Here is a 12,385-nt window from a genome sequence, read left to right as displayed (position 1 = left end):
TTTTCTTTGTGGAAGAAAAATGGAGGTGGAAGCCACCTGCTGGCCAGATCCAAGATTGCAGCTCTGAGGCTCCGACCAGGGAGCTTGGCCGAGGAGAGTGAGGACGAAGTTTGGGCTCTGGGTTAATGGTGTTAGCCAGTGTTTTCCGGAATTTTTCACTTGCTGGTGGCAATTTCTCTGTATCTACCATTTTTCTGGCATATCTAAATCTGAGATAGGAATCAAGCTCTGGTCTGATATGAAGATAAAGATTGTGAAGTGGAGTGTACAAGCCATAGGACATATAGAAACACACACATACACACACCGTCAATTCAATTTTAAAAGCTACTTTGTTCTTCTATAAAATTGAATGTAATGAATGTTTATGACGTGAAGAATGTATGTGCACACATATGTGCACTATCATCTTCATCGTCAAGAGGGATTTTTGGGTGAGTACCCATGGGGCCACAATATCAGGGGAGTGTAAGATGCTCACTTCTCAAGCCTTGGAAGCCCATTTTCTCAAAGGGAGGCTGCCCGGTGTCCTCTCTCTCCTTAGGGCAAGGGATGTAACTTCATTTGAATCCTGCCAGTTATCTGGAGAGGTGCTGTCGGTTCTATGAGCCTGAGCTTTGTTGTCTATGAAATGGGACTCGGGATCCTTTTGTCACACAGCCATCCCAAGGAGAAAATGAGAAAACCTGTTCAAAGTATATGGTACATTGTGGGACTTCAAGGGCTCTTTAAAAGTCAAGACTCAGTAGCAGGGGCTGGCTGAGCCTTAGGGCTAAGGCAGGCACTGTAGAAAGGTATTTTTCAGTCTTTCTCCTAATGAGAATGTAGATATGTTTATGAAGGAAGCAAATCTCTCTCTGGTATGCCTTGAGTTCAAAGTTTTAACGACAGAATGATCTCTAGCTTCTTGGGAGACTCAGAAGCTCCTAAGAGCTGCCCAACATCGTGCCTCCGACAGACCCTAACCCAGTTCCCCATGCTGGGAAGACAGGCTTGCCTTTGACTCACCTGGTGAGCTCAGTGAGAGATGGCACCAGGGCAGCAAGCCATAGTGTTTGCCTAACTGCTGCTCCTGGACTGCTCTGTATGTTAATACGTTTATAGGACAATTCTATACTTGTTTCCCATTCAACAGTGCAGGGGTCCTCAGATCATGTCACACCAGGATTTCAGCCACCTGCTGCCTCCCTGAGAGGCAAAGATCCACAAATTACTACCATTTCTTTGACACACAATTATCCATTCTTCCTATCACTCATAGCTCAATATATATTGAGCTCAAAAACCCATACTGTTCATTGGAGGCATCCCATTAACTCTAAAGTGGAAATAAGAGGGAAATATGGGAAATTTCTTTCAAAGGTTAAATCTGAGATGACATGACTCCTGCAATATTAACTTTTATACTTTCAAGGAACTGAGGATGTAAAAGAAAATCCCTCTTTGGACCCCTTTTCCCCATTCAGTCACAGGCCTTCTCTCTGTGTCTGTCTCTGTCTCTGTTTCTCTCTCTCTCTCTCTCTCTCTCTCTCTCTCTCTCTCTCTCTGTCTGCCTCTGTTTCTCTCTCCCTTTCTCCCCCGTCCTTCAAAATCAAAGTTCCAGAAAGCATTTTCTGCATTCCCGGTTAACATTCTTCACTTCCCACTAACCTCTTATCTCACTGCACTATTGAATCTTGCAATGAACGTGCTCTCACCAAGGTCACTAGGTCCAGCTATTTGTATAAATATGTTAATACATGAAAATTGCCTTAATGACCTCCTAAATTATACATGCTATGCAGACTGCTTCTGTTACTTAACAACAAATCTTTGACAGTTTCCCAGGCTCTGGAGCGTGAGGTACAAACCCAAGCTGTCCTGTTCTCTAACTGTGTAGTCCTAGGCCAAGTTCTCCCCGTCCCTCAGTTTTTCATCTAGAAAATGGGGTTGAGCAACTGTATCTACCTCTTAGGGGTGCCTGGAGCATTAAATGAATCAATACAGTAAAAATCATTAGGAGTTTAAAAATTTAGCCATATTTATTTTTTGCATATATCTTTATTATCATTACCATCCCCACAGACACACACAAAAACATAGGATAGAGTGGGGTTTATTCACAATCAATGACATTTGGGGTATACGGTTAGTGTGTGTGTTTGTTTCCTAGGGCTGCTGTTACTAATTAACAGGAACTTCGTGGCTTAGAACAACAGAAATGCATTATCCCATAGTTTTAGAGACCGGAAATCTGAAATCAAGGTGTCGGCAGGCAGCGGCCATGGCTCACGGGCCCAGCAGCTCCGCGGCATGTGGGATCTTCCCGGACCGGGGCACGAACCCGCGTCCCCTGCATCGGCAGGCGGACTCTCAACCACTGCACCTCCAAGGAAGCCCCAGAGGAGAATTCTTCCTTTCCTCTTCCAGCTTCTGGTGGCTCCTGACTTCCCTTGGTTTGTGCCAGCATAACTCCAGTCTCTGCCTCTGTCTTCACATGGCCTTCTTCCCTCGGTGTGTGAAATCTCCCTCCTTTCTTTTATAAGGACATTAGTCATTGGGTTTAGGGACCATCCTAAATCCAATCATCTCTTGAGATCTTTAACTTAATTATATCTGCAAAGACCCTATTTCCAACTAAGGTATGGGGGTGTTATGATTTCAAAATATTGGGGGCACCCAATTCAACCCACTACAGTGAGATAAGTTATAAAATTAAGTGTAAGATGAGATCTTATGATTTGTATGTAAATATATAAATGTATGCATACATGTATAAATATATAATACCTGCATAAGTATAATTCTGGAGGAATATAATGCAGATGAAAACATTAGAAGGGCTTTTTTTAAATAAAATATTTATTAATTTATTTAAAATAACAATGATAAAACCATTATATTCAACCTATAAAATTAACAGAAATAACATTTTTATGAAAATAATTATACTTCTAAAATGAAAATAGTAAGAAGAGTAGCATTGTTTTATACTTTGGGCAAATCTCTTTAATGTCTGGCATAATAGGAGATAGTGGAATTCTCATACCTGCTTCTACAGTCAGACTATTGTTATATGTTGCTTTGGTTGAGTCATATAAGAAAATCTAGCCTCACACAAATATGTAGCTGGAAAAGGGGAAAGTATTTTAACAGCCTTGTTAAATAGTTGTGGATTTTCTTCTTTGCTGCTACATGAAAACTCAGCAAGAACTTCCTTCCAAAGAGTTCACTATGGAAAGAGGGGGAAAAGAGTAACTTTACAGTGGAGACAAACACTACCTCAGACAAGTGTGATCAAGGTTAACATCAACAGTGTTAAGTCACATTGATCATATGTGCCCTTGATATGATCTGATGAAAAGAGCACTTGACCTCTGTGGTCTTCCTCCCAAAGCCCACAATTCCAGTCAAATCATGAGAAAAACATCAGACAAATCCCATTCGAGGGACAGTCTACAAAATAACTGACGAGTATTCCCCAAAACTGTCAGGGTCATCAAAAAGAAGGAAAGTCTGAGAAATTGTCACAACTAAGAGGACTCTAAGGAGGCATGATGACTAAAGGTAATGTGGTATCCTGGATGGGAGCTCTCTCACATAGCTCTTCAAATGTGCAGTCGGCAACGGTTCCACAGGCTTTATTCAGCCGCAGCTCTCTGCCTTGCACTTTTAGAATCCTTGGTCTAGTTAAATCACTTTGTTTCTGAGCCAGCTCATCAAACAACTTATCCATGACAGCCTCCACATTAGCTTCACTTGTGAGATAGTAGAGTTCTCCTGCAGCAGGAAGTTCCCTTTTCCGATAATCTATCCCAGAATCTAGCTGGACCATATTACAGTATTCCAGAAAGAAATACAGCATTGCCCACATACATGCATTCCTCTCTCTCATTGCCTCAGAGACCTTCAGGACAGCTATGAATGATACAAAGTTAGCTCTTTGGGGTCCATTTTAATAGAGAACATCTGGTGGCCTGTTGGGTGTTGCCACAACAACGACCCCATTTTTTTTTTTCGGTACATGGGCCTCTCACCGTTGTGGCCTCGCCCGTTGCGGAGCACAGGCTCCGGATGCGCAGGCTCAGCGGCCATGGCTCACAGGCCCAGCCACTCCGCGGCATGTGGGATCTTCCTGGACTGGGGCACGAACCCGTGTCCCCTGCATTGGCAGGCGGACTCTCAACCACTGCGCCACCAGGGAAGCCCGACGACCTCCATTTTTGAACAGATTTTCAAAAAGCTGTTTCAGAATCATGGCATCAGCAATGTCAGTGACCTGAAATTCATCAAAGCATAAGAGACATGCTTCTTCACTGATTTCTTCAGCTATAGGAGCTATTGGATCGTATGATTTAGCCATGAGTCCTGGTTTCCTTTATGGCAAACTCTGTTTAAGGCGGTGTATTCTTTTGTGAGCATCTAGCATGAAACCATGAAAATGAACCCGTTTTTTCCTCTTCATTTCCACATAAGCATAAAACACGTTCATCATCATTGTTTTCCCTGCACCTTAGAAAGAAAAGGCCTTCTGCCTCTATACTGTATCCTTTAAGGTCCTCATGTAATTCCCGCAAACACTGTATGACTCTTCTGTGATGTTCATCGTCCTTTAGCTCACGAGCTTTGATCAGAAAGTCACAGAGGTCCAGTGGTCCATGACAAACAGCTAAAGCTTTTGAATAAACCTCTGTAGCAGCAGTTGGAGACATACTCTCGGGGGTCTGAACTGTATAGGCTTTACAAAAGGGGTTTCCAGGGGCGGTGACCGAAGGGGCGAGAGCAGCAGCCCAAGCCCTGCACCCAACACATCTTCCTCTCAGCCGGCTCGGCGCTAAGCGCCTAGAAGGGCTTTTCTTCAGATGGTGGGCTTTGAGGTATTATTATCTTATTTCCCTTTGTATGTTATCTATTTTTAACTGTAATAAATTCCCATTGCCCTTGAAATTATACAAAATATTAAAAAGGCTGGAGAAACATAAACATTTTCTGCTCCAAGCACAGGGAAGTTATCCACTTTAGTAGGGGAACATCCCTGAGGCACAGGAAGGGAGACAGAATGTTGGAGGAGCCCCTTCCACAATATAACAGGACACAGGTCTCCAAATTCCAAACCACACTGATTAAGATCTGTTGTTTAAACTTTTGCCCAGCTAACTGAGAAAAAACCATGGGACGTTAGTTTTATTTCGCTGTGCCCTGATGAACAGTAATGTTGAGGGTCTTATCAGATGAGAAGCACTAGTGTGCACTAGTTAGGTGTGGGGCTCAGCTGCCACGCAGAACTGGTTCATATCTTAATCTTGTGACTGGCTAGCACTGCCATCACTGTGCCTCAGTTCCCTGATGGTTACAGTTCAGAAACAGTAGCTTCTCCTCACAGGACGTGGTGGGAATTAAATGACCAAGTATAGGTTTAGCACTTACAACACTGTAGGGCCAGAGGAAGTCAGTAATAATATTAACCATTCTTATTATTATCATACCTAAATTGACCATTAGTGCTTAAGGCCATTTTATTATTATGTGGGCTTATACTGATTGGCTTGAATTGACCTCCATAATATGATGTTTGTAGAAAAAAAGCAGTTTACAAAACCGTATGTAGGGTATCATCTCATTGCTCATCTTAAAAATTCAGGTTATATTTGCATAACAAAATTTCTGAAAACAAATATACACTCACCTCTTAAGAGTACTTATCCATGAATAGTAGACACCAAGGTTTTCTAATGATTTTTGCTCTTTTTATCTCTTCTTGAGATCCCCAAAGTAACATGGAGTTATAGATAGTTTAAGAGAAAGGGACATTTGACTAAATGGGATCACAGATCATTATGGAACAATACTTAATTATCTATTTAACCAAAGTGACAATAAAAGAATTTAAAAGCAAATACAGCAGGTTACATAGTTGTGAGCAAAATGTAGCTATTTTAGTACTGAGAAGACTGTTTTCTTATGTAATTAAAGACATGATAAACACAACATGAAGCACAGGAAATTATTTTGGAAAGAGAAAAACTATCACCTTTCTAGGCAGATTATTTAAAAGGTACAGAAAAACCTTTCCCAATCTCTTATCAAGAGCAGACCTGCAGTCAAAGAAACCCTGTCTTCATAGCAGATGAAAGAAAATTAAGTTTTATTTTAACAAAAATATACTATTGATATTAAAGCTTATTATTTAAACATTTATGGAAGATTGGCTCAAGATGGGGGAGTAGAAGGATGTGTGCTCACCCCTTCTTGCCAGAGTACTGGAATCACAACTATCTTCTGAATAACCATTGAGAGGAAGACGCTGGAACCCACAAATAAAGATACCCCACATCCAAAGACAAAGGAGAAGCCACAATGAGATGGTAGGAGAGGCACAATCATGAAAAAATCAAATCCCATAATTGCTGGGTGGGCGACTCACAAACTGGAGAACCATTATACTACAGAAGTTCTCCCACTGGAGTGAAGGTTGTGAGCCACGTGTCAGGCTTCCCAACCTGGGGGCTCGGCAACAGGAGAAGGAATCCCCAGAGAACCGGACTTTGAAGGCCAGCAGGATGTGATTGCAGGACTTCCACAGGGCTGGGGGAAACAAGAGACTCCACTCTTGGAGGGCACACACAAAGTCTCATGCGCACCAGGACCCAGGGGAAAGGAGCAGTGACCCCACAGGAGACTGAACCAAACCTACCTGCTAGTGTTGGAGGGTCTCCTGCAGAGGTGGGGGGCGGCTTTGGCTCATCATGGGGGCAAGGACACTGGCAGCACCAGTTCTGGGAAGTACTCTTTGGTGTGAACCCTCCCGGAGGCCCCCATTAGCCCCACCAAACAGCTTGCAGGCTCCAGTGCGGGGTTGCCTCAGGCCAAACACCAACATGGAGGGAACACACCCCTCCCATCAGCAGACAAGTGGATTAAAGTTTTACTGAGCATGCCCTGCCTACCCACCACCAGTTCCACTCATCAGGAAGCTTGCACAAGCCTCTTAGATAGCCTCATCCACCAGAGGGCAGACAGAAGAAGCAAGAAGTACTACAATCCTGCAGCCTGCAGAATGAAAACCACAACCACAGAAAGTTAGACAAAATGATTATGTCCTAGATGAAGGAACAAGATAAAACCCCAGAAAAAGAACTAAATGAAGTGGAGATAGGAAACCTTCAAGAAAAAGAATTCAGAATGGTGAAAGTGAAGGTGATCCAGGATCTTGGAAAAAGAATGGAGGCAAGGATGGAGAAGATGCAAGAAATGTTTGAAAAAGACCTAGAAGAACTAAAGAACAAACAGAGATGAACAATACAATAACTGAAATTAAAAATACACTAGAAGGAATTAATAACAGAATAACTGAGGCAGAAGAACGGATAAGTAACCTGGAAGACAGAATGGTGGAAATCACAGCCGTGGAACAGAATAAAGAAAAAAGAAATGAAGACAGCCTAAGAGCCCTCTGGGACAACATTAAACACATCAACATGCGCGTTACAGGGGTCACAGAAAGAGGAGAGAGAAAGGACCCAAGAAAATATTTGAAGAGATAATAGCTGAAAAATTCCCTAACATGTGAAAGGAAACAGTCAACCAAGTCCTGGAAGCATAGAGTTCCAGGCAGGAAAAACCCAAGGAGAAACACGCCGAGACACATAGTGATCAAACTGACAAAAATTAAAGACAAAGAAACAATACTAAAAGCAACAAGGGAAAAATGACAAATAACATACAAGGGAACTCCCATAAGGTTATCAGCTGATCTCTCAGCAGAAACTCTGAAAGCCAGAAGGGAATGGCACAATATGTTTAAAGTGATGAAAGGGAAGAACCTATAGCCAAGATACTCTATGCAGCAAGGCTCTAATTCAGATTTAATGGAGAAACCACAAGCTTTACAGACAAGAGAAAGCAAAGAGAATTCAGCACCACCAGACCAGCTTTGCAAAAAATGCTAAAGGAACTCCTCTAGGTGGGAAAGAGACTAGCAACTTAAAACAACCCTGTACATATATAGACAGCTATATCAAAACTTCATGCGAACAGCAAACCCAAAAACTACAATAGATACACACACAAAAAAGAAAAAGTAACCCAAACACAACACTAAAGATGGTCAGCAAATCACAAGGGAAGAGATCAAAGAGGAAGGGAAGAAAAAAGACCTACAAAAACAAACCCGAAACAATTAAGAAAATGGCAATAGAACACACATATCGATAATTACCTTAAATGTAGATGGACTAAATGCACCAACCAAAAGACCCAGACTGGCTTAATGGATACAAAAACAAGACCCATATATATGCTGTCTACAAGAGACCCACCTCAGACCTAGGGACACATACAGACTGAAAGTGACGGGATGGAAGAAGGTATACCATGCAAATGGAAATCAAAAGAAAGCTGGAGTCGCAATACTCGTATCAGAAAAAAGTAGACTTTAAAATAAAGACTGTTATAAGAGACAAAGAAGGACACTACATAATGATCAAGAGATCAATTCAAGAAGAAAATATAACAATTGTAAATATATATGCATCCAACATAGGAGCACCTCAATATTTAAGGGGAATATTAACAGCAATAAAGGGAGAAATTGACAGTAACACAGTAAGAGTGGGGGACTTTAATACCCCACTTTCATCAATGGACAGATCATCCGGACAGAAAATCAATAAGGAAATACAGTTCTTAAATGACACATTAGACCACATGGACTTAATTGATATTCATAGAGCATTTCATCCAAAAGCAGCAGAATACACATTCTTCTCAAGTGCACGTGGAATATTCTCCAGGACTGATGACATGCTGGGTCACAAAGCAAGCTTTGGTATATTTAAGAAAATTGAAAATATATCAAGCATCTTTTCCAGCCACAATGCTATGAGATTAGGAATAAACTACAAGAAAAAAACTATAGAAAACACAAACACACGAAGGCTAAACAATATGCCACTAAACAAGCAATGGTTCACTGAAGAAATCAAAGGGAAAATAAAAAAAATACCTAGAGACAAATGAAAATGAAAACACAATGATCCAAAACCTATGGGATTCAGCAAAGGCCGTTCTCAGAGGAAAGTTTATAGCAATACAATCTTACCTCAGGAAACAAGAAAAATCTCAGATAAACAACCTAACCTTACACCAAAAGCAACTAGAGAAAGAACAAAGAAAACCTAAAGTTAGTAGAAGGAAAGAAATCATAAAGATCAGGTCAGAAATAAATGAAATAGAGACAAAGAAGACAACAGCAAAGATCAATGAAACTAAAGGCTGGTTCCTTGAAAAGATAAACAGAATTGATAAACCTTTAGACAGACTAATCGAGAAAAAAAGGGAGAGGACTCAAATCAATAATATTAGAAATGAAAAAGGAGAAGTTACAACTGACACGACAGAAATATGAAGGATCATGAGACATTACTACAAGCAACTCTATGCCAATAAAATGGACAACCAGGAAGAAATGCACAAATTCTTACTAAGGTCCAGTCTCCCAAGACTGAACCAGGAACAAATAGAAAATATGAACAGACCAATCACAAGCACTGAAATTGAGACTGTGATTAAAAATCTTCCAACAAACAAAAGCCCAGGACCACATGGCTTCACAGGTGAATTCTATCAAACATTTAGAGAAGAGCTAACACCTATCCTTCTCAAGCTGTTCCCAAAAATTGCAGAGGAAGGAACACTCCCAAACTCATTCAAGTGAGGCCACCATAACCCTGATACCAAAACCAGACAGAGATACCACAAAAAAAGAAAATTACTGGCCAATATCACTGATGAACATAGATGCAAAAATCCTCAACACAATACTAGCAATTCGAATCCAACAATACCTTAAATGGTTCATACAACATGATCAAGTGGGATTTATCCCAGGGATGCATGGATTTTTCAATATCAACAAATCAATCAGTGTGATACACCACATCAACAAATTGAAAAGTAAAAACCACATGATCATTTCAATAGATGCAGAAAAAGCTTTGGACAAAATTCAGCACCCATTTATGATAAAAACTCTCCAGAAAGTTGGCACAGAGGGAACATAGCTCAACACAATAAAGGCCTCATATGACAAACCTACAGCTAACATCATACTCAATAGTGAATAGCTGAAAGCATTTCCACTTCAATCAGGAACAAGACAAGGATGTCCACTCTCACAACTTTTATTCAACATAGTTTTTGGAAGTCCTAGCTATGGCAATCAGAGAAGAAAAAGAAATAAATGGAATCCAAGTTGGAAAAGAAGTAAAACTGTCACAGTTTGCAGATGATACTATGTATAGAAAATCCTAAAGATGCTACCAGAAAACTACTAGAGCTCATCAGTGAATCTGGTAAAGTTGCAGGCTACAAAATTAATACACAGAAAACTGTGGCATTTCTATACACTAACAATGAAAGATCAGAATGTGAAATTCAAGAAACAATCCCATTTACCATCACATCAAAAAGAATAAAATACCTAGGAATAAACCTACCTAAGGAGACAAAAGACCTGTACTCCAAAAACTATAAGATGCTGATGGAAAAATCGAAGAAGAGACAAACAGATGGAAGGATATACGATGTTCCTGGATTTGAAGAATCAATATTGTCAAAATGACTACACTACCCAAGGCAATCTACAGATTCAATGCAATTCTTATCAAATTACCAATGGCATTTTTTCACAGAACCAGAACAAAATATCTTAAAATTTGTATGGAGACACAAAAGACCCTGAATAGCCAAAGCAATCTTGAGAAAGAAAAATGGAGCTGGAGGAATCAGGCTCCCTGACTTCAGACTATACTACAAAGTTACAGTCATCAAAACAGTATGGTACTGGCATGAAAATAGAAATATAGATCAATGGAACAGGATAGAAAGCCCAGAAATAAACCCATGCGCCTATGATCAATTAATCTATGACAGTGGAGGCAAGACTATACGATGGTGGAAAGACAGTCCCTTCAACAAATGTTGCTGGAAAAACTGAACAGCTACATGTAAGAAAAATAAAATTATATCATTCTTTAACACCATACACAAAAATAAGGTCAAAATGGATTAAAGACTTAAATATGAGACGGGACAACTCCTAGAGGAAAACATAGGCAGAACACACTGACATAAATTGCAGCAATATCTTTTTCAATCCGTCTCCCAGAGTAATGGAAATAAAAAGAAAAATAAACAAATGGGACCTAATTAAACTCAAAAACTTTTGCACAGCAAAGGAAACCATAAATAAAACGAAAAGACAACCCACAGATTGGGAGAAAATGTTTGCAAATGATCTGATTGACAAGGGATTAGTCTCCAAAATATATAAATAGCTCATGTGGCTTAATATCGTCCAAACAAACAACCCAATCAAAAATGGGCAGAGCACCTAAATAGACATTTCTTCAAAGAAGACATACAGATTGCCAACAAACACAGGAAAAGATGTTCAACGTCGCTAATTATTAGAGAAATGCAAATCAAAACTACGATGAGATATCACCTCACACCAGTCAGAATGGCCATCACCAAAAAGTCTACAAACAATAAATGCTGGAGAGGGTGTGGAGAGAAGGGAACCCTCCTACACTGTTGGTGGGAATGTAAATTGGTACAGCCACTATGGAGAACAGTATGGAGGTTCCTTAAAGAACTAAAAATAGAGCTACCATATGATCTTGCAATCCTACCCCTCGGTATTCATCCAGAGAAAAACATGGTCCAAAAGGATGCACACACCACAATGTTCATTGTAGCACTGTTTACAATAGCCAAGACATGGAAGCAACCTAAATGTCCATCGACACAGGAATGGATAGAGAAGTTGTGGTACAGATATACAATGGAATATTACCCAGCCGTAAAAAGGAATGAAATAATGCCATTTGCAGCAACATGGATGGACCTAGAGACTGTCATACTGAGTGAAGTAAGTCAGACAGGAAAGAGAAATATTGCATGATATCGCTTATATGGGGAATCTAAAAAGAAATGATACAAACGAACTTATTTCCAAAACAGAAACAGATCACAGACTTACAGAACAGACTTATGGTTACCAGGAGGGAAGGATGGAGGGAAGGGATAGTTAGGGAGTTTGGGATTGACATGTACACACTGCTATATTTAAAATGGATCACCAACAAGGGTGTACTGTATAGCACAGGGAACTGCTCAATGTTATGTGGCAGCCTGAATGGGAGGGGAGTTTCGGGGAGAATGGATACATGTATATGTATGGCCAAGTCGCTTTGCTGTGCACCTGAAACTATCACAACATTGTTAATGAGCTATACACCAATATAAAATAAAAAGTTAAAAAAATATCCAAAAAAATAAAATAAAAAATTAAACCTTTATAATAAATTCATTCAATTTTAGCCAGCTCGACCATACAAAGTAA

The 12,385-nt window shown here is 40.2% G+C and overlaps 1 pseudogene across 1 annotated transcript; it reads right to left on the bottom strand.

Annotated features, from left to right (window-relative positions):
- Positions 1–4,030: 4,030 nt before the first annotated feature.
- Positions 4,031–6,418, bottom strand: LOC307180626 (AFG1-like ATPase; annotated as a pseudogene). The gene is made up of 2 exons: positions 6,404–6,418; positions 4,031–4,835 (listed from the first exon to the last, which is right to left on the bottom strand). The product of its transcript is annotated as an AFG1-like ATPase (transcript).
- Positions 6,419–12,385: the final 5,967 nt, after the last annotated feature.

Source organism: Stenella coeruleoalba, assembly GCF_951394435.1.
Source record: "Stenella coeruleoalba genome assembly, chromosome: X".
Lineage (NCBI taxonomy): Eukaryota > Metazoa > Chordata > Mammalia > Artiodactyla > Delphinidae > Stenella > Stenella coeruleoalba.
Note: the sequence above shows the minus strand (reverse complement) of the source record. Positions and strands in the feature narration are given on the sequence as shown.